Raw genomic sequence first — 21,434 nt, 5'->3', positions numbered from 1 at the left:
AGAACTTTTTGAGAGTTCACTGTTAATAAGACAGCAGAGACAGGGAACCTGTGCTGGACTATAATCCTGACTCCTATAATCCTTGACCACTAGCTATGCTTGCTGAGGCTGATAAGAACTAGAGTCCAGCAAAATCTGAAGGACGCCATGTTGGGTACCCCTGAATTACAGGAATGTAATTAAATGGCACTGAATGTCTTTTGCATGCTCCTTTTGGTTATCATGTAACTCATTTGCATCAGTGTTTGCATTTAAAAAAATTTTCAACTGTCCAATAATCTTAAACAACAGTAACCCCAGGGCTTTTTTTTTTAAGCTGGAGCTCACAGGAGCTCAGTTCCAGCACCCCTCAGGTTGGCGCCATTGCCATTGTAAGAGAACAAGGGAGAAGTTCACGGAGAGCTCTGGCACCTCTTTTTCTAGAAAAATAGCACTGAGTAACCGCCACAATAGCAATGGAGTAAATCACAATGAAGTCTATAATTCATCATGATGACTAAGTGTGCAACATGTGCTAGCTAGCTTTGCTCATCTTGTGGAGTTTGGGTGGTTTTTTTTTTTTAATAAAAAAACAGCCTTGGCAATCTTCATTCAGTGGATTTGTTGATTAATAATAGAGCTGGAAGGAAGGCTTCAAGTGTTTTGGTCTTATCCCTTGCCCATGTCCTACACATGGAGAGCATCTTTGACACTGTTATGATGATACCCAAACTTTTCCTTGGAGATTCCTAAGAAAGAAGATTTCATAAACTACTTTCAGATGTCGTGTGGGTAGCTCTGGCAGGCAAAAATGCTTTAAAAAGAAACAGCTGGTACCAATAGGGTAGGGGAAAGTGTGAGATTGGGGCCATGGCATGGGTGAGGAGGGGATTTAATCCTTTGTCCTTGCAGTGATCCTCATTGGAAATGGTTTTCCACTGAGCCCCGATGAATCAGACTGAAGGTCCAGCATCTTCATCTCACAGTGGCCAATTAGATGCTTATAGGAAGCCTGCAAGCAGGACATGAGCTCAACAGCACTCTCCTCACTTGTGATTCCCAGCAATTGGTACTCCAGCAGTGGAGGTAGAAAAGTCCCATTTGCACCAATGGGCTCTTTCCCCCCATTTCAAATAGCAGGTATGGGGGAGAAAATTCCAGTTGGGACTGTGACAGGAGCCCACACATGCACCACAATAACTATCTGGCTGACTCATCTTACTTACCAGTGGTATGCCTGCTATTTCCTCCCCTTACCTTTCATGACAGGGCAAATAAGATGATGGCCATTACATCTTTCCTTGGAGTCTGAAAGCCTCTCTTAACACTCTCTTAACACTGGCTGTCTACAGCCATTCCACCTGGTGGGGTGTCTCTCCTTGAAGTAACATCTCCCTGGTACCTCCCTGGTACAGCCCTCTCTCGGGCTAAGCTGTGGTCTGTATAGTAGTGGCTGGTGTTCATTTGGACTGGTAGAGCAGAAGGCAGGGGGCCTATCAGTAGGTGGAGCGAGAGCCAATGACAGTCAAAGCCAACACATTCAAGGTTTTTTTTACCCATCCTTCTTCCCTACAAGATCAAGTCTGAGACTGAAGAGGAGGAAGCTGACAGGCTGTGCCTCCTCCTTGACACGTAAGTAAGCAAGCCAGGCAGGTGGAGGATGGCTGAGGGCAGACTGAAGTTGGTGGGGCGCTGCCCCACTTGCCCTCATGGACCAGTATCCACAGCTGGGCTCCCATACTGCAAGTCAACTTGAGTAGAAAACCACCACCACTAGGACAGAGAGGGCTGTAGGGGGAAATGTGTAGGGAGATGGATGGAGGGTTCAGCATCCCCCGTGCTCCCACACCTGTGCTCTAAATCATAAGTGAAACCTGCTTTTATTACATGATTTGAGCTGCCACACAAATAAAGACTTGGATCTGTTGCCAGCAAGCGTATTTTGGCCCTAACCCTCTAAATGACGAATCGGGGTAAATAGGATCTCCATAAACACATCAAGCCACCACTGTAAGATTTTATTAACATTACCTGCCCTGCCCCCCCATGTTCCTCTTTTAAGCTGTAGCCCTTAAAGCTCCTATTCCAGAGCAGATGTATCAGTTTCATTGGGGGCTAAACTGAGTTAAGCAGGTTAAGGGTTACAGCTTTAGATTTCATCTGGGAGTGGAAACAAAACAGCAGTAGAGTTTTGGCTGGCAAGTCTGTTTCCATGGGGCTTTCAGGCTAAGCGACCAGCTCCAAGCACTGCAAATTTGCTTCCAAGCCTCTGAGTGCTTATCTGAACCAAACTGTAAGAGGCTCGCCCATCACTTCCAAAACATTTAGGTTTCCCTTTCCCCTTTATGTGTGTTTTATGAAGTGCGGAATATGTATTTTATATCAACAATTTTCTCTTCGGTTTCCAGCCGCATTCCTGGGCATCATTTCCCATTAATTTTCCTGTACAACTATTCCTGTAATGAGAAAAAGAAAAAAGAAAAAAACAGAAATGGGCCCATATCCGCACCAGAACCAGTGGCTCACACACCCGCAATCATAAGACGTGAAATGATTCCTTTGTATTTTCAGGGCTCTTTACCTTAGGCAAGAATTGGAGCCAAGTCATCAAGGCTCCATACTCTGGAAAGATTTCTGCTGCCAGGAGTCAAAGGCACATGAGTGTTCTGTAACTGCAGACTGTTCCAGACAGCGGATAATTTCATGTTCACACTGGAAGCAGTTGAAGGCCTTCTTGGGTCACCTGATGAAGAAACTGCCATTCTTTCAACCAATATTCATCTGCTCTTTTTGAAGGGCTCCTTTAACCTTACCCAGACCTTCCATATGTCCCTATTTTCCAGGGTCAGTCCTAGATTTACAGAAATCATCCCAGTTTATGATTTGATCCTGGAATATCCTGCTTTCCCTTAGGATGTCCCCAGTGCTTTTTTCTGGGGGTACGCAGGGTTACGCATACCCCTAAACATTTTGTGAATCTAACAGGAGAAGATACTAAAATTTAGTTTCTTCTCTACCACGGTGAATCGCCAGTTCCGTTGCTACCCCTGATGGCGGCCTCATTTCCTTTCCCGGTGTTACCTGAGTCTCAGACAGAAGCGAGCGTTTAATTTGTGAAGTAGCATGGAATGTGGATGTGTGGCGTTTTACTGATGAAAGTTTGGCCTCATTGAGGGGCAATATTTCAATATGAGTAGGAAAATTACTGTGAGCTGTCAGCTGTGTCATATGAGGTAATGCATGTTCTTTGTGCTTTTGTCCATTTACTGTATTTATTTTTCCTGATTTGAACTATAAAATGGTGATTTTCTTTAGTCAAAATGAGAGTACCCCTAAACATTTTTATTTTTATTTTAGAAAAAAAGGACTGGATGTCCCTATTTTCATCAGAGAAATGTTGAAGGGTATGGATTTATGCGACCTCCAAGCCAAGTACATAAGTAACTATACAACCTTTAGAAGACATCTGAAGGCAGCGCTGTATTGTTTTATTATGCTTTTATATATGTTGGAAGCTGTGCAGAGTGGCTGGAGCAACCCAGTCAGATGGTTGGAGTGTAAATATTATTTATTTATTTATTTATGACGCCCCTGTTTTCATTGAAGAAATGTTGGAGAGTATGCTTTACCTCAGCAGCATGGATGCTGTGTTGTGTAGTGTTGTACTTGGAGTGTTGGACTAAGACCTGGACAATATACTAACAACATAACTCCTTCTGTCAAGTGAGGGGTACCACTTTAGGCAAATGCTTGGCGGAATAGCTGTGTTTTTAGTTGCTATTGAAAATCCATCAATGTTGGTAGTTCTCACATCCAAGAGGAGAGGGCATGCCAAAGTTAAGGTAAAGGGACCCCTGACCGTTAGGTCCAGTTGCGGACGACTCTGGGGTTGCAGTGCTCATCTCGCTTTACTGGCTGAGGGAGCCGGCGTTTGTCCGCAGACAGCAGACAGCTTCTGGGTCATATGGCCAGCATGACTAAGCCGCTTCTGGTGAACCAGAGCAGAGCACGGAAACACCGTTTACCTTCCTGCTGGGGTTGTACCTATTTATCTACTTGCACTTTGACGTGCTTTCGAACTGCTAGGTTGGCAGGAGCAAGGACCGAGCAAAGGGGAGGTCACCTCGTCATGGGGATTCGAACCGCTGACCTGATCGGCAAGCCCTGGGCTCTGTGGTTTAGACCACAGTGCCACCCACATCCCTATGCCAGAGTTGGGTTGCTGCTATTGAGAACATGCAGAATTGCCACTTCAAGCTCAGAAATAATGCCACAGTCACACAAATTATATAAATGCTTGCTCATTTCTCAGTTCTAATAAAGTACAATGTTTTAAAGCATATAACTGAATTCCATTATAACAAGGATACATTGCGTGGCTAAAATTAATGAGCACTGGTGTATTAAAGCATAAATGTAGATAGGCATGGGTGTAATTTAAAACAATAATACTCTGTTTGCATAGAATGCACTTTTCATACACTTGTTAAATTGGTGAACACACATTTTATCCAAGGCAGGATAGGTTCACATTTTGCATGGATGGGCTGACATATTGTAATAAATAGCCATTACACTGGTGTGCTGGGGTGTGTGTGTGTGTGTGTGTGTGTGTGTGTAGGGCAATTTGTGTTTATATATAAAGAGAGGAAAAAAGTCTGTACAAATACATTATTGTGCTTCTCTTAGATCCATTTGTCACAGTGGATTTTCTAATTAGCTTGATGAGCCTCTTCAAGAGTAATGAAGATAAAATAAAGTCAGATTGGCTACAATAATAGGCAGATTAAAGGAACAGAATGGGCACAGGGCAACTGTGAGTCCACAGAATGTCTTCCTTTATTCTTTATTTTATTAAACAGGCTTATCACCCACTTTTCAAGAAAGACACCTGCAGAAAGCAGTTTACAAAATAATGTTACAACATAATCAATAGTGTAACGGAACATTATACAATAAAGTATAATTAAAACATGCAGTTTCATAAATCACCATGCTACTAAAAAGCTTATGCAAAGCCAATTATCACTCAGCATGCCATATCAACACAACTACAGCACTGTTTCTACCAACCCTTGAAAGCTATAGTAAAAAGATAGGCCTTTAAGGCCCATTTAAAAACACTGAGGGATGAGACCTACCTGATAGCCTGTGGAGCTGAATTCTACAGCTACAGGGCCAGCACTGAAAAGGCTCTGTTCTGTGTGGCTGCCAGCCAACTGGACCCCAAGAGAAGATTGCAATGGTCTGCAAAATAAACAAAAATAAGGCCTTTGGGGAACCTGTCTCACTGGTCTCCTATGCTATCACTAACATATCAAGTACAGTGGTACCTCAGGTTAAGTACTTAATTCGTTCCGTAGGTCCGTTCTTTACCTGAAACTGTTCTGAACCTGAGGTACCACTTTAGCTAATGGGGCCTCCCGCTGCCACTGTGCAATTTTTGTTCTCATTCTGAAGCAAGGTTCTTAACCTGAGGTAATATTTCTGGGTTAGCGGAGTCTGTAACCTGAAGCGTCTGTAACCCGAGGTGCCACTGTAATCACAACAATGCCTGAGGAAATCACACCTCTGTTCACAACCATTTATGCCTCCTTCTTGCGGATATTAAACTGCCTTAATCCAGAGACAGACCATTGGTTCATTTTTCTCAGTATTGTCTATCTACTTTGACCAACATCATCTCTCTCAGATTTCCGTCAGAGGCCTTCTCAGCTCTGTCACCTGAGATCTTTGGAGCGGAGATGCTGGTGACTGAACTTGGCAATATTACAATTTGCACTACAGGCAGATTTGGATCTGTCTGCAGAAGTATTTAACCTGGCAGGAAAGGCGTAAAAATAACAGCATTATGACTTGAGCCCAGCAGTGGGGCTCTAGGAAGATGTATCAAATATATCCCATGTGCTATCAGTGTAAAAGAAGGGCCTCCTAGTCCTAAATCATCCAAAAATGTTCAAGGCAAACAGTTCCTATTTATTTTTTCATGGCACACAAATGACTCCAGCAACAACAGGAAAGAATTTTCCATGACTGCAAATCTATGAAAATAGAACAGAGTCGTTTTAATTAGAACAGCTGACTAATCATCACTAATTTCTTGGATTTTTGTTTGTTTGTTTGTTCTTGTTGCAAAAACATCCCAGAGATTCTTTGGCTTGGATCCTCACTAGCTTTCCATTCATGGAAGGAGCTGGGAACCAGTGGAGCAGGTGTGTGTGTGTGTGTGTGTGTAGTGGTGGATTTTGTTGTTGCTCTCCATCTCCCCTTCTCCCTGAGCTGCCTCACATACTGCCCCGGAGACTGCTCCAACCCTCCACAGTAGATTTTTTTTGGGGGGGAGGCAAAAGGACTGTAGGGGGGAAGGGGAAACCAGCAAGAATTGTTGCCTGCTCCCACCAGTGACCCCTCAATTTGGATGTATGCCTTTGAACTAAAAGCTCAGCAAGACTCCTGGCTTTTCTTTCTAGCTGCAGCATTCTGTATACAGTGGTGCCCCGCAAGACGAACGCCTCCCAAGACGGAAAACCCGCTAGACGAAAGGGTTTTCCGTTTTGGAGGCGCTTCGCAAAACGAATTTCCCTATGGGCTTGCTTCGCAAGACGAAAGCCCATAGGGAAATCTCTGGGACAGCGGGGAAGCGCAGCGCATTTAGAAGCGCTCGGGGAAAGCAGCGCACTTCGCTGCTTTCCCCGGAGCGCTTTTAAATGCGGGCGGCTGGGAGGGAATCCCTTGGCCCCCCGCGGGACTTCCCGAAGCTCTTTTTAAGTCCGGCGGGGGGCCAAGGGATTCCTTCCCAGCCGCCCGCTTTTAAAAGCACTCTGGGCAAAGCAGCGCACTTCGCTGCTTTGCCCAGAGTGCTTTTAAATGCGGGCGGCTGGGAGGGAATCCCTTGGCCCCCCGCAGGACTTCCCGAAGCACTTTTGAAGTCCGGCGGGGGTCCAAGGGATTCCCTCACCGCCGCCCGCCTTTAGAAGCGCTCGGGGGAACACCTGCCCCAGCCGCCCCACTTCGGAACGCTGTTCCAAAGTGGGGCGGGGGGGCGGGGACACCTGCCGCCGCCGCCCCACTTCGGAACAGCTTTCCGAAGTGGGGCGGGGGGGCGGGGACACCTGTCCCATCCGCCCCACTTCGGAAAGCTGTTCCGAAGTGGGGCGGGGGGCGGGGACACCTTCTGAAGGCGGGCAGGGGGCGAAAGTCTTTGTCCCCCCTGCCTGCCTTCCCAGGGGCTTTTAAATCGCCCCGGACAGCGGAGAAGTCCTCCGCTGTCCGGGGCGATTTTAAAATGCCGCCCGCCAGCATTTTAAGATAGCCCCGCACAGCGGAGAAGTCCTCCGCTGTCCCAGGGTTTTTTAAAATGCTGGGGGTGGGAAGAAAAGCCCTTGTCCGCCCCCCCAGCCTTCAGAAGAGGTCCGGGGACAGACTGTCCCCGGACCTGGTCTGAAGGCGGTTTCCCTAGGAACGCATTAATTGATTTTCAATGCATTCCTATGGGAAACCGTGCATCGCAAGACGAAAAAACCGCAAGACGAAGAGACTTGCGGAACGAATTAATTTCGTCTTGCGAGGCACCACTGTATTTCAGTTAAGCGGTCATACATACCTCCTCTGCATTGCTGTCCAGCTGGGCAGAATCTGGATTAACACAACTGAGTTGGGAAACTTGGGGCAAAATTCTTCATTACTCTCTAAGACTCTCATCCACCCCTGCACTCCCACTGTGTTTTGCTTGCTGCAGTATTTCCCTTTCCTCTTAAACCATCTCCGCTTCCAACACCATGTTCTCATAAGCCATCCATTGCTACGTACTGCCAAGCATGTGCTCTTCAGATATAGAGATTTTGATTCAAAACAGCCTTGATTACCTGAAAGAACATATTTGCCAGGGAGACTTCCGAAGACCTTCTTTGAAATGACTGAAAATATGGACCTAATTGACATATGGAGAACGAGGAACCCTCTTGAGAGAGAGGGAACATTTTTCTCTCAAGCAATGATGACCTGGACCAGAATTGATCAAATTTGGATTACTAGTGGGATGGCTCCAAAGATTAAGAAGGTAGAAATCTGCCCAAAAACCTGCTCCGACCATAACGCCGTGAAGATGGAAATGAAACTTACAACAACTGGTCAATTTAGATGGAGGATGAATGATAGATAGATAGATTCTTTATTGTCATTACACTAGTGCAACATTGCACAAGTGCAACGAAATTGGATGCCATCCCTTAAAAACAACAAAAATAAAACAACAACAACAATCAAACAAACCACCTTCCAACCACACCCACCCCCACCCCCAAAAACTCCCAGATCTCACTATCGAGTTACAGCATTCAAAAAGGCCACAGCTCTTGGATAGAAACTGTTTTTCAGTCTATTTGTCCTTGACTTGATGTCACCCTGTTTCGAGATGAGGAGATCCACATGAAGGCCCAAAAAACTTTAAAGGACTATTTTGAAATAAATCTAAAGGCCGATGTGGAAAAAAGAGTGATCTGGGACGCAAGCAAAGCTGTGATGCGAGGATTTCTGATTCAACAAAATTCAATAAAAAAGAGAAAGCAGAATGAGAAGAAGGAAAAGATTTTGGAAAAGATAAAAGAAGGAGAGAAAAAATAAAGATCAAAACCAAAGTCCCAGGAGATTTTGAGAGAGATCAAGTTATATCAAACACAATATATGGAATTGATGAATCAAGAGATTGAGTGGAAGATAAAGCAAATGAAACAAAAGACATTTGAATCGGCAGATAAATGTGGCAAACTTCTGGCTTGGCAATTGAAGAAAAGGCAGAAACTAAATACAGTTACAAGCCTAGAAGTGGATGGAAAGAATATATCTAAACCTAATGAGATTAGAAACTGTTTTCTGAGCTATTTCAAAAAACTTTATTCTCAAGGGCCACAAAATGAAGAGGACATAGATAAATTCCTTAATAAATATGGATTACAAAAAATCTCTCATCAAAGTAAGGTGGATTTAAACCAGAGAATAACAGAACAAGAGATAGAGGGTGCCATTCAGGACCTGCAACTGGGCAAATCTCCAGGACCAGATGGATTGACTTCCAGATACTACAAAGCTTTGAAGGAGTGGTTGGTTCAACCGTTAAAGGAAGTCTGCAATGAGATCTTAGAGGGGAAAAAGGCACTAGAGTCGTGGAAGGGAGCGTATATTTCACTCATACCAAAGACTGAGACTGAAAAGACTCAACTTAAGAACTACCGCCCAATATCATTACTTAATGTGGATTACAAAATTTTTGCAGACATTTTGGCGAAAAGATTTAAAAGAGTGTTGATGGAGAAGATTCATAGGGACCAAGCAGGCTTTCTCCCAAAGAGGCATTTATCAGACAATGTAAGGAATATAATAGACATTTTGGAACGGCTAGAGGTGAACATAAACACCAAAGCAGTGTTGATTTTTGTGGACGCGGAGAAAGCCTTTGACAATATTTCTTGGAGTTTTATGAAAAAGAATCTTCATGGGATGGGGGTAGGCCAAGGATTTGAGAATGGTATGGGTGCGATATACTCTGAACAAAAAGCTAAGCTGATTGTAAATAATGTGATAACTGAGGAACTGAAGATAGAAAAAGGAACACGACAGGGGTGCCCAATCTCCCCATTGCTTTTTATTTCTGTTCTGGAGGTGTTGCTGAATATGATTAGAAATGACCAGCAGGTTAAAGGTGTACAGGTCGGGGTTAAACATTACAAGCTAAAGGCTTTTGCAGACGACCTAGTATTGACTTTACAAGAGCCAGACACTAGTATGAAAAGGGTGTTGGAGATAATCCAACAATTTGGCCAGGTAGCTGGATTCAAACTGAATAAACAAAAAACTAAAGTACTAGAAAAAAACTTAACAGTCATGGAGAAGGAGAAATTCCAAGAAGAGACCACCTTTCTTTACAAATGAAATTGTAAGATGGTTGAGCATAATAAAAATAAATCAAATCACACAATGCCAATAAACTAAGATCCAATATAAAACAGTTACATGTAAACAGCAGCAGGTCAGACAGACTAGTGGCTTAGCCTCCATTGAAAGCCAAAGTACCATAACTTGGATACTGTATATTCAAATCTTCGGATAGCCAATGAAGCTGAGTATTGGAGGATTCAGGACAAACAAAAGGAAGTACTTCTTCACACAGCACATAATTAAAATGTGGAACTCGCTCCCACAAGAGACAATGATGGCGAAAAACTTTTGTTGTTTAGTCATTTAGTCGTGTCCGACTCTTCATGACCCCATGGATCAGAGCACGCCAGGCACTCCTGTCTTCCACTGCCTCCCGCAGTTTGGTCAAACTCATGCTGGTAGCTTCGAGAACACTATCCAACCATCTTGTCCTCTATCGTCCCCTCCTTGTGCCCTCCATCTTTCCCAACATCAGGGTCTTTTCCAGGGAGTCTTCTCTTCTCATGAGGTGGCCAAAGTATTGGAGCCTTGGCTTCATTATCTGTTTTTCCAGTGAGCACTCAGGGCTGATTTCCTTAAAAATGGATAGGTTTGATCTTCTTGCAGTCCATGGGACTCTCAAGAGTCTCCTCCAGCACCATAATTCAAAAGCATCAATTCTTCAGCGATCAGCCTTCTTTATGGTCCAGCTTTCACTTCCGTACATCACTACTGGGAAAAACTTAGACAGCTTTAAAAAAGGCTGAGACAAATTCACGAGGTTGAGGCTATTGGTGGCTGCTAATTCTGATGGATGTGTTCCTTCTCACCACTGTCAGAGGCAGGGTGCTTCTGAATACCAGTTGCAGTTGGTTGGTTTAAGAAAGACTTTGCTTAAAATTGGTTTTGAGGAAAACGTGTAAAAGGAAGAGGTGGAAGCATTTTCACGAAGGCTGCACATCAGGAAATAGATTTTGCTGTTTGGGTGCAAGTAGAAGAAAGGCTATGGAAGGGGCTAGGCAGGATTTCATGGAAACAGCTCAGAATTCCATGGACCTCAGTACACTAAAGTTTATGTTAAATTGTGGTCTGTTCTGGGAATGAGCTAGTACTTGTCAAAGTGAATATGGAAGAAGGAGAGCAGGATAGGAAAAGCCTTGAGTTGTCTTTAGTGCAGGCTCAACCTCATCACTCGTAAACTGTATCTTAAAGGAAAATTGTGCTCACTGCCTTTCTCCTGGAGCCTTAAAATAACACAGGAATGGAAAGGAATGGCAGCAAGTCCTATCGACTATATCCTCACTTCACCTCACTGTGTTTGGCCTTTGATGTCTCAGAGTCCCCAGAGCATTACAAACACATATTGCAGTACCTTGGCATCATGAGAAAAGGTTGTCCTGGGACTCGGATTTTCCTGGCCTTGTGCTTGTTACTGACATAGTAAACTTGCTGGTTCCAAAGGTTGAGCAAGTGGTTTCTTAGCCGTGATGTTTCACATACAAATGTGTCCCCTCATTAGCCAATAAATAGTGATGTTATGTAAGGTGTCAGATTTGGGAGTCTTTGCCCATAAATGCCTTTCGCAAGTTATTAACCAGGTAGTCGAATGAAGTGGCCTTTCGCAGTGTCTATGCTAATCTTATTCCACCCACTCTTTCATTATCTGCTTTGTTTTATTATCTACTATTTTATTATCTTTGTTTAATCGTCTGCACAGAGCTTGGCTTCAAGATCTGTCCTGGGAACTGCTGTTACTATTAGCAATATTTTTAGAAGGCTTATAGAATATAAACATTTTCAGATCCTTTGTTGCATAACATGCCTTTGCAGCCCTACTTGGGATTCTGAACATGCTGTTGCTGCATCAGTAGATGGTGCTATTTGTTTCTTTATTAATGCAGATGCTCGTAGCATTTCAACAAGTAGAAAACTCAAGCCTGAGTAATGTCAGCTTGCAGAACAGCAGTGCTCCAGGAGAGTAGATGTGGTGCTTGTGGAGTAGAGCACTCCTTAAACTACAGATCCAGGTTCAATCCCATACACAGTTTCCTGGAACTTACTTTTGTGTAGATACGTATTGGATTGTGCTGAAAGCAGAGGTGGGTTTAAGGCAGCATGACTGCCCTCCCCCAGGGCGCAGGGGCCAAGGGGGGACCTTTCTACCTCCTTCCCAAAGCTTAGTAAACACTTGCCCAGCTTTGGGAAGTAGGTGTGAGGGCTCTAGGACATTGCCAGTCTTCCTTTGCCAGTAGTTGGCAATAGCCACACAACAGCTCCTACAATAAGGACATCTGAGGCAAGCATGTGGGATTCAGCATAGAATCACAGAATCATAGACTTGGAAGAGACCACAAGGGCCATCGAGTCCAACCCCCTGCCAAGCAGGAAACACCATCAGAGCACTCCTGACATATGGTTGTCAAGCCTCTGCTTAAAGACCTCCAAAGAAGGAGACTCCACCACACTCCTTGGCAGCAAATTCCACTGTCGAACAGCTCTTACTGTCAGGAAGGTCTTCCTAATGTTTAGGTGGAATCTTCTTTCTTGTAGTTTGGATCCATTGCTCCTAGAAGCTAGACTTTGTTCAGCCCAGAATTATTATTACTACCGTTTATTAAATTTGTATGCTGCCCTTCATCTGTAGATCTTAGGATGGTTCACAACACAAAATTGCAACATAAAAACCACAAAATACATAATAAAAATAACAACAACAACAAACCAAGCACCCCTTCTCCAAGTTTTGGGCACAATCCACTGAGATGTTCTCCATGCTCTTCTACAGTTCCAATTCATTTCAGTGGGCCTTGTGGAAAAATATTTCCAGCCTTCACTAATTTTCTCTCTCTTACGATTTGTGTATTGTAACTTGTGATGTGGAGAACATCATTGGTTACCAACTCAAGTGACAGTCCCTAGAAATGTGGTTCTCATGAGTTGGTGAATGTACCATGTCCTGTTCCTATAAAGAGAGGTGCATTATTTGCCACTCAATTCTTCTCCCTCCTGCAGGTGTGATTTCCCCATGGGAGAAAATAACAGGCCTCATGTTCTGAAAGTCAACATTTGAACATATATTATGTTGGTTTGTATAAGAACATTGTGCAGATGCAGATAGGGCATTCAAAAACCAATCCAAATAGAGATTCTTATGAAAGCAGATTGCAAAATGTTTAGTTTGCCAGAAATTTGGATATGATTTTGTACGTCTTGAGAACTGCAAATAATGTTTGTCAAGTGGCTGTGGAGGAGCCTGAGATAAAAGAAGTTCAGTACATCTGTTAGCTGTTATTAAATCACATCTTTTTCTTATGTAAATATTTGCAAATAGCAGATGCGTGCGCAAACACACAAGCACATACTTATGTTGCATCAACATCTGTATGTGCAAATAGGTATGGAACATTCCATTTGCTATATGACTTTTTGGTTTCTGCAAGTCTATCCAGTTGCAGTCATTAGCTGAAACACAGATCCTGTGCTATGAAAGGAATGATGGAATAGTTAACTTTAAACCTTTGCATGTGCTTTTAAAAAGGAGATCCTTAAATGTCAGCAGGAAATGAGCTACTTATGAATAAATCTTATCCAGATTCATTTTAAGATAAATTCTTGTGATCAAGGTGCTATTGAAACACACCACATTTTCATTTGGTGAGCAGATGTGGACTGAGCAAATTTGGCTTTCGCTTGAGGACACCTAATGATAAATTAATCTCCCAGCTCTCTGAGGTGCTAAAGCTGTGGGTTTTAACTACTGGCTTTTGTTTTATTTGAAAACAGGAAAACCTCGCCAGACATCAGAACCTTGAGCACAAATGTTCTGCTTCATTCTACTAGCACTGTTTGAAAACGTCCTTCAATAGACCTCAATTAACCCTGTATGGCTCAGCCACAGCTCTAATCTACAACAAGGCCATTAAGACAGAACTTCAACAAATGGTCTAAATGCTTGATTCAGTATCCAAGAAGTTCCATTCCATTGATTTCTGATTGCATACATCTCAGTCCTATTGATTGGCTTAAGCTGCAGCTGCACAAACATTGATTTAGGCAGTTGAAGCTAAAGGTTTTTGTGAACTAGCCACTAGCTTAAATGGCTTTTTAAAACGATGGGGTAGATTCATGGAGCTCATGGTCTTTGAGCTACAAAATCTCAACAGACTCTACCTGTACAGATGCAACGTATGTAACTTCAGTTAATAAGTACTGGGTACAAGCAACAGGAGAAGGTGACCATCTTCATGCTTTGCTAGTATGTGTCCATATGAATATAAGAAGAGCCCTGCTGGATTAGACCAAAGGACTATCTAGTCCAGCATCTTGTTTAATACAGTGGCCAACCAAATGCCTCTGCGGAGCACATAGGCAGGACTTCAGGACAACAGCAGTCTCCTGGCTTGCACTCCCCAGAGACTGGTATTCGGAGGCACACTGCCTGTGGATCTGACTTTCCCATGTTGGTCACAGAACAGTGGGTGAGATTAGACTTTATTATTATTTATTGAATTTATATACCCAGGAGTTTCAGGGCACAGAATAAAATCAAGATACAAAAACCACAAAATACATAATAAAAATAAAAACAACAACCCAATATCCTCCCCCCAATACATTTTAAAAGGGCATAGGATGTAAATAAACCAAAGGTCTGGTTAAAAAGGAACATTTTTGCCTGAAGCCTAAAGGTGTATAATGAAGGCGCCAGGCAAACCTCCCTGGGGAGAGCATTCCACAGATGGGGAGCCACTGCAGAGAAGGCCCATTCTCATGTTGCCACCCTCCGGACCTTTCGACTTTGATCCAGCAAGATAATTTTTGTGATCTTCTTAGACAGAATTTCATCATGCACATTGAGGACCTCTTCTCTCCATCATGCAAACAATCTCTGGTATGAATTAGGCCCTCTGTGTGAATGTCCAAACCTATGGAAGACAGTTGCATATGATTCCCTCCCATTCTAAATACAAGCAGAGGTACTGTATTATGCGTCTTCTAACCTAGCAGACTCCTACTGTGTCTGGCATTGTCCTACTCAGTGCTCATCACTGGAGTAATAACAAAACTATCCACCATTCCAACTCATTATATTGCATGATACTGCTGCTCTGGCTAAGGGCAAAGAAAGCCTATTCAGTGTGACATGACTACTTCCTGCAGTGTCCTCACCCAGACTTGATTATGTTTGCTCCTGTTGATGTCATGATTCAGTAAAATCTAATTGGCTTTGTAGCGTCCTGATATAATCATGCTCACTATGTGGGTCTTGATTGGCTGGATCACTGCAGAAAGAAATATTTATGAAAAGCATTTAAAGAAGTGTTGAAGCAGCAATGGTTGCAGTCAGCCATGAACAAAAATGGAAAACTATATTTAAATAAATTTGGAGAAGACTGCTTTTGCCCCTCTTAAATCATCAGACATTTGGCACAGACCTATATTCACCCCTGTTCTGTAATATTTTCCCAGTCAGCCAAAGGAGGGAAATTTTGGATATATGAGTGGATATCATTTGTGGAAAGTTGTTTCGCTTCAAGGACACACTCTTGAATTCTGTTCTTAATGGTAGACCAAACATCATTTTTGCTTTAAGCTATAAACCTTGGACAAAGAGGCTCCTGCTTTTACCTTATCTTCTATTAGCAGATAATTTGCAGACTCAGTAGGTAAATGAAGTCTAAACTATATCAATTAAACAAAACAGAATTTTCAGTCCTCTTTATGTGGAGACAGAAGACATGTGTTGATAACTTCATTTAAGTTACTCCATAACATTAGTTACTCCATGACATAACTAGTGCTCACATAATCAAAGAAAATTGTAAGTAGCAGCAGGGTCTTTCCAACTTTTTCCAACTTACCTAAAGTGTTTCATAATAGAGATTGTGTTATATTAACCCACATTTTAAGAAAGAAACCCTAATAAACACCAGAATAATTCAAGAGTGGGAGAAGACACTTACAAATGTGCAGGAAGAATTTAAATAGTTGGGGCCATCATTGTTCGTGCTTTAATTTAGGGCAATGAAGATACATGTGCAGTCGGATCTTATTAGGGTAGCCAGATGTAAAAGGCTCCGTTCCTTTAATAGTTGTGGAGCATAGGGAAATTCCTTCTGCTACACAAACATCAAAAGTGCAGGAGCCCTTTTCTATCAGTCCAACCCTAAATTACAGTGGGCCTAGCGCTGCAGTCCTAAAGATAAATTTCAATCCTAATCATGTTTACTGAGAAATAGGTTCCACCATGTCTGATGGTTCTTAGTCTGTAGTAAGTGTGTTTAGGATTGCAGCCCAATGGGATCAGAGCAGGTGTGGAGGGGGAAGGTAACACTTTCTTCCTATTTGGAGGAAAGCTGGTATTTGCTGTGGGGGGAAGGAATCCCTCACAGCTGCCTGGGGCAGATTCTCCACCCACAGTGCAAATAGCATGTTCAGAGGAGAGATCTTCCTCATGACTGCTGCTGGGGAAAATAGGGTTGGATCCCTTCTTCAAGTCTACCTTGATTCCATTAATTGTCACAAACATACAGCTGATGTAATTTGTAATTTTAAAAAAATCTGCAAGCTAGATGTAAAGACTAGTTCAGCCCTTAAAGTTTAAGACATTCTCTTGCCTTTGGTCACTTAACAGTCTGTGGCCTCAAGACATCAACAGAATAGGACCCTAGTCCTTCATACTGATCTTATGACCTCTTAGGAAATTTCTCGCTGTTCTTACTTGGGGTGTACGCATGTGTATACGTGAGGATGATACTTCTGTCCTGTTGTCTATTCAGCTGGTACACATTCCATATTCTTCCCATCTACTTGTAGACAAAATTAAAGCCATTCTGTTTCTTTGTTTTTCTTCCTTGTTTCCATTTTCTTCCATTCCTTCCTTCCTGCCTGTCTGCTTGCCAGAATTTCTTTCCTCGAGCAGCCTGGCTGCATCAGGTCTTTCACACCTTTTCCTAATTAGGTTCTATTATCAGGCCATTTGTCAAAGGAAAATATTTGGCTCAACAGACATAATGTTGTAATAAGGGTGTGGAGCGCATTTCTCTTCTTGGAGAATTCCTTCCATGACTTTTCCCCCTTCATATTTAGTCCAAATGTTTTAGCCACAGAAATAATATAAACAGAACTTCCCAACGGGCAATGCTAATATAAAACACCCAAAATACAGTTTGTGACTTTTATTGAGTGAGTGAGAGAGAGAGAGAGAGAGAGAGAGAGAGAAGATTGTACTCAATGGATTTGAAACCAGGGTACCCCACCTAGTTAGGATCTTTGGTACCTCAGCAAGCATGGAGCCCAGAATTGGGGGGCAAGTAGAGAGACTAGAGGAGCCCCTAAAACTGACCAAAGAGGGCTGAGTTCCCTCTGTAACAACTAGCAAAAAAGACTGCTGTCGTAGTCATGGTTAATTGAATTTTTTAAAAAGTGTCCTACCATTTTTCTTTAATGAATTTGTAGTTGTTAGGTTTTTTTTATTTAGTTATTCATGCGTACACATGATTGTATAAGAATTATAAATAGTCCAGCACACAATTTGATGTGGGGTAGGCATGAGCCCTATAGGACTCTTGACCACCCTATTCTCCCCCTCCAAGAAATGACAGTAGCAGTGGCTGCTGCGGCTGCTTCACTCACTGTTTCTCTGTTGAGCATCACCACCAGTCCCTGCCATATGCAGCTGACCCCCCCACCCCAACTCAGCCCATCAATAAGCTGTGTATTATATTCTTTCTTAAAAACAAGAAATGAGTATTATTTGCACATGATTTTTCAGAAGTGTGGCAAATGCCACCAATAATATCACATCTGATCTTACTAAGTTTTCTCTATTCACGTCTTTAAGATATGTGTAGGGAAGAAAGTAGCAATTGCTGAGAGCTATCCTTTAGTGCTTTATGGTCCAGCTCTCACTTCCATACATCTCTACTGGGAAAACCATGGACCATAAAGAAGGCTGATCGCTGAAGAATTGATGCTTTTGAATTATGGTGCTGGAGGAGACTCTTGAGAGTCCCATGAACTGCAAGAAGATCAAACCTAGCCATTCTGAAGGAAATCAGCCCTGAGTGCTCACTGGAAGGACAGATCGTGAAACTGAGGCTCCAATACTTTGGCCACCTCATGAGAAGAGAAGACTCCCTGGAAAAGACCCTGATGCTGGGAAAGATGAAGGGCACAAGGAGAAGGGGACAACAGAGGACGAGATGGTTGGACGGTGTTCTCGAAGCTACGAACATGAGTTTGACCAAACTGCGGGAGGCAGTGGAAGACAGGAGTGCCTGGTGTGCTCTGGTCCATGGGGTCATGAAGAGTCGGACACGACTAAACGACTAAACAACAACAACAATTCTTTAGTGCTGGAACTCAGGTGGCGCTGTGGTCCAAACCACTGAGCCTAGGGCTTGCCGATCGGAAGGCCGGCGGTTTGAATCCCCGTGATGGGGTGAGCTCCCATTGCTTGGTCCCAGCTCCTGCCAACCTAGCAGTTCGAAAGCACGTCAAAGTGCAAGTAGATAAATAGGTACCGCTCCGGCGGGAAGGTAAACAGTATTTCCGTGCGCTACTCTGCTTTTGCCAGAAGCAGCTTAGTCATGCTGGCCACATGACCCAGAAAAACGGTCTGCGGACAAACGCCGGCTCCCTCAGCCAGTAAAGCGAGATGAATGCAGCAACCCCAGAATCATTCGTCAGTGGACTTAGCTTTCAGGGGTCCTTTACCTTTTTTATCCTTTAGTGCAGAGGTGGGGAACCAGTGGCCCAACCAGCTGTTGCTAGACTTCAACACCCATCAGCTCCAGCCAATATGGCCAAGGGCCAGGGAAGAAGAAGAAGAAGAAGAAGAAGAAGAAGAAGAAGAAGAAGAAGAAGAAGAATTCATTTGTACTCCACCCATCTGACAGGGTTACCCCAGCCACTCTGCATATATAAAAATGTGGGAAATGCATGGGAAATGTAGTTGCACAATAGGTTAGAATCATAGAATCATAGAATCATAGAATCATAGAGTTGGAAGAGACCACAAGGGCCATCGAGTCCAACCCCCTGCCAAGCAGGAAACACCATCAGAGCACTCCTGACATATGGTTGTCAAGCCTCTGCTTAAAGACCTCCAAAGTAGGAGACTCCACCACACTCCTTGGCAGCAAATTCCACTGTCGAACAGCTCTTACTGTCAGGAAGTTCTTCCTAATGTTTAGGTGGAATCTTCTTTCTTGTAGTTTGGATCCATTGCTCCGTGTCCGCTTCTCTGGAGCAGCAGAAAACAACCTTTCTCCCTCCTCTATGTGACATCCTTTTATATATTTGAACATGGCTATCATATCACCCCTTAACCTCCTCTTCTCCAGGCTAAACATGCCCAGCTCCCTTAGCCGTTCCTCATAAGGCATCGTTTCCAGGCCTTTGACCATTTTGGTTGCCCTCCTCTGGACACGTTCCAGTTTGTCAGTGTCCTTCTTGAATTGTGGTGCCCAGAACTGGACACAGTACTCCAGGTGAGGTCTGACCAGAGCAGAATACAGTGGCACTATTACTTCCCTTGATCTAGATGCTATACTCCTATTGATGCAGCCCAGAATTGCATTGGCTTTTTTAGCTGCCGCGTCACACTGTTGGCTCATGTCAAGTTTGTGGTCAACCAAGACTCCTAGATCCTTTTCACATGTACTGCTCTCAAGCCAGGTGTCCCCCATCTTGTATTTGTGCCTCTCATTTTTTTTGCCCAAGTGCAATACTTTACATTTCTCCCTGTTAAAATTCATTTTGTTTGTTTTTGCCCAGTTCTCTAATCTGTCAAGGTCGTTTTGAAGTGTGATCCTGTCCTCTGGGGTGTTAGCCACCCCTCCCAGTTTGGTGTCATCTGCAAATTTGATCAGGATGCCCTTGAGTCCATCATCCAAGTCGTTGATAAAGATGTTAAATAAGACCGGGCCCAAGACAGAACCCTGTGGCACCCCACTAGTCACTCTTCTCCAGGATGAAGAGGAACCATTGATGAGCACCCTTTGGGTTCGGTCAGTCAGCCAGTTACAAATCCACTGAGTGGTAGCAGAGTCAAGACCGCATTTTACCAGCTTCTTTACAAGAATATCATGGGGCACCTTGTCAAATGCCTTGCTGAAATCAAGATAGGCTATATCCACTGAGTTCCCTTCATCTACCAGGCTTGTAATTCTGTCAAAAAATGAGATCAGGTTAGTCTGACATGACTTATTTTTCAGAAATCCATGCTGACTATTGGTGATCACAGCATTCCTTTCTAGGTGCTCACAGACTGTTTGCTTAATGATCTGCTCCAGAATCTTCCCTGCTATTGATGTCAGACTGACTGGGCGGTAATTATTTGGGTCCTCTCTTTTCCCCTTTTTGAAAATAGGGACAACATTTGCCCTCCTCCAGTCTGCCGGGACTTCGCCTGTTCTCCAGGATTTCTCGAAGATGACTGCCAGTGGTTCTGAGATCACATCTGCCAGTTCTTTTAATACTCTTGGATGCAGTTCATCTGGCCCTGGAGACTTGAATACATCTAAACTAGCCAAATATTCTTGTACTGTCTCCTTAGTTATTCTGGGCTGTGTTTCCTTTGCTGAATCATTTGCTCCAAATTCTTCAGGTCGGGCATTGTTTTCTTTATCAGAGAAGACTGAAGCAAAGAAGGCATTGAGGAGTTCAGCCCTTTCTGTGTCCCCTGTTTGCATTTCACCATCTTCTCCTCTGAGTGACCCCACTGTTTCTTTGTTCTTCCTTTTGCTATGAACATACCCATAAAAGCCTTTTTTGTTGCTTTTAACCTCTCTAGCAAGCCTGAGTTCATTCTGTGCTTTAGCTTTTCTGACTTTGTGTCTACACGTTCTGGCTATTTGTTTGAATTCCTCTTTGGTGGTTTCCCCCCTTTTCCATTTTTTGTACACATCCTTTTTTAATCTTAATTCAGTTAAAAGTTCTTTAGATAGCCACCCTGGCTTCTTTAGGCACCTTCCATGTTTCCGTCTCATTGGTATTGCCTGACGTTGTGCTTTTACTATCTCCCTCTTAACAAACTCCCAGCCATCATGAACTCCCTTTCCTTTTAGTATTGCTGTCCATGGGATCTCACCCAGCACTTCCCTAAGTTTTATGAAGTCGGCTTTCTTAAAGTCAAGAAATTGAGTCCTAGTATGCTTGGCTGCTCCTTTCCGCTGTATAGTAAACTTCAGAAGAGCATGATCACTCGCGCCTAATGATCCTTCCACTTCTACCCCACTAACCAGGTCATCAACATTGGTTAGGACCAGATCTAAAATGGCTGTTCCTCTTGTTGCTTCTCCCACTTTCTGGACAATGAAGTTGTCTGCAAGGCCAGTGAGGAATCTGTTTGACCTTATGCTCTTGGCTGAGTTTGACGTCCAACAAATATCCGGGTAATTGAAGTCCCCCATTACTACTATCTCCCTTCCTTTTGCATGCTTGGCCATCTGTTCCAGGAAGGCATCATCTATGTCCTCCGTTTGGCTTGGGGATCTATAGTAAACTCCCACAATGAGGTCTCTGTTATTCTTCTCTCC

The 21,434-nt window shown here is 43.4% G+C and overlaps 1 long non-coding RNA gene across 1 annotated transcript in view; it reads right to left on the bottom strand.

Moving 5' to 3' along the window:
- Nucleotides 1-6,642, bottom strand: part of LOC308583653 — a 186,276-nt gene extending 179,634 nt beyond the window's left edge. The window contains exon 1 of the long non-coding RNA XR_014006315.1: nt 6,468-6,642. This is a non-coding gene — a long non-coding RNA (uncharacterized lncRNA). The remainder of the gene's footprint in view (nt 1-6,467) is intronic.
- Nucleotides 6,643-21,434: the final 14,792 nt, after the last annotated feature.

Source organism: Podarcis bocagei (assembly GCF_964188305.1).
Source record: "Podarcis bocagei genome assembly, chromosome: 3".
NCBI lineage: Eukaryota > Metazoa > Chordata > Lepidosauria > Squamata > Lacertidae > Podarcis > Podarcis bocagei.
This window is presented reverse-complemented; position numbering and strand designations above follow the sequence as displayed.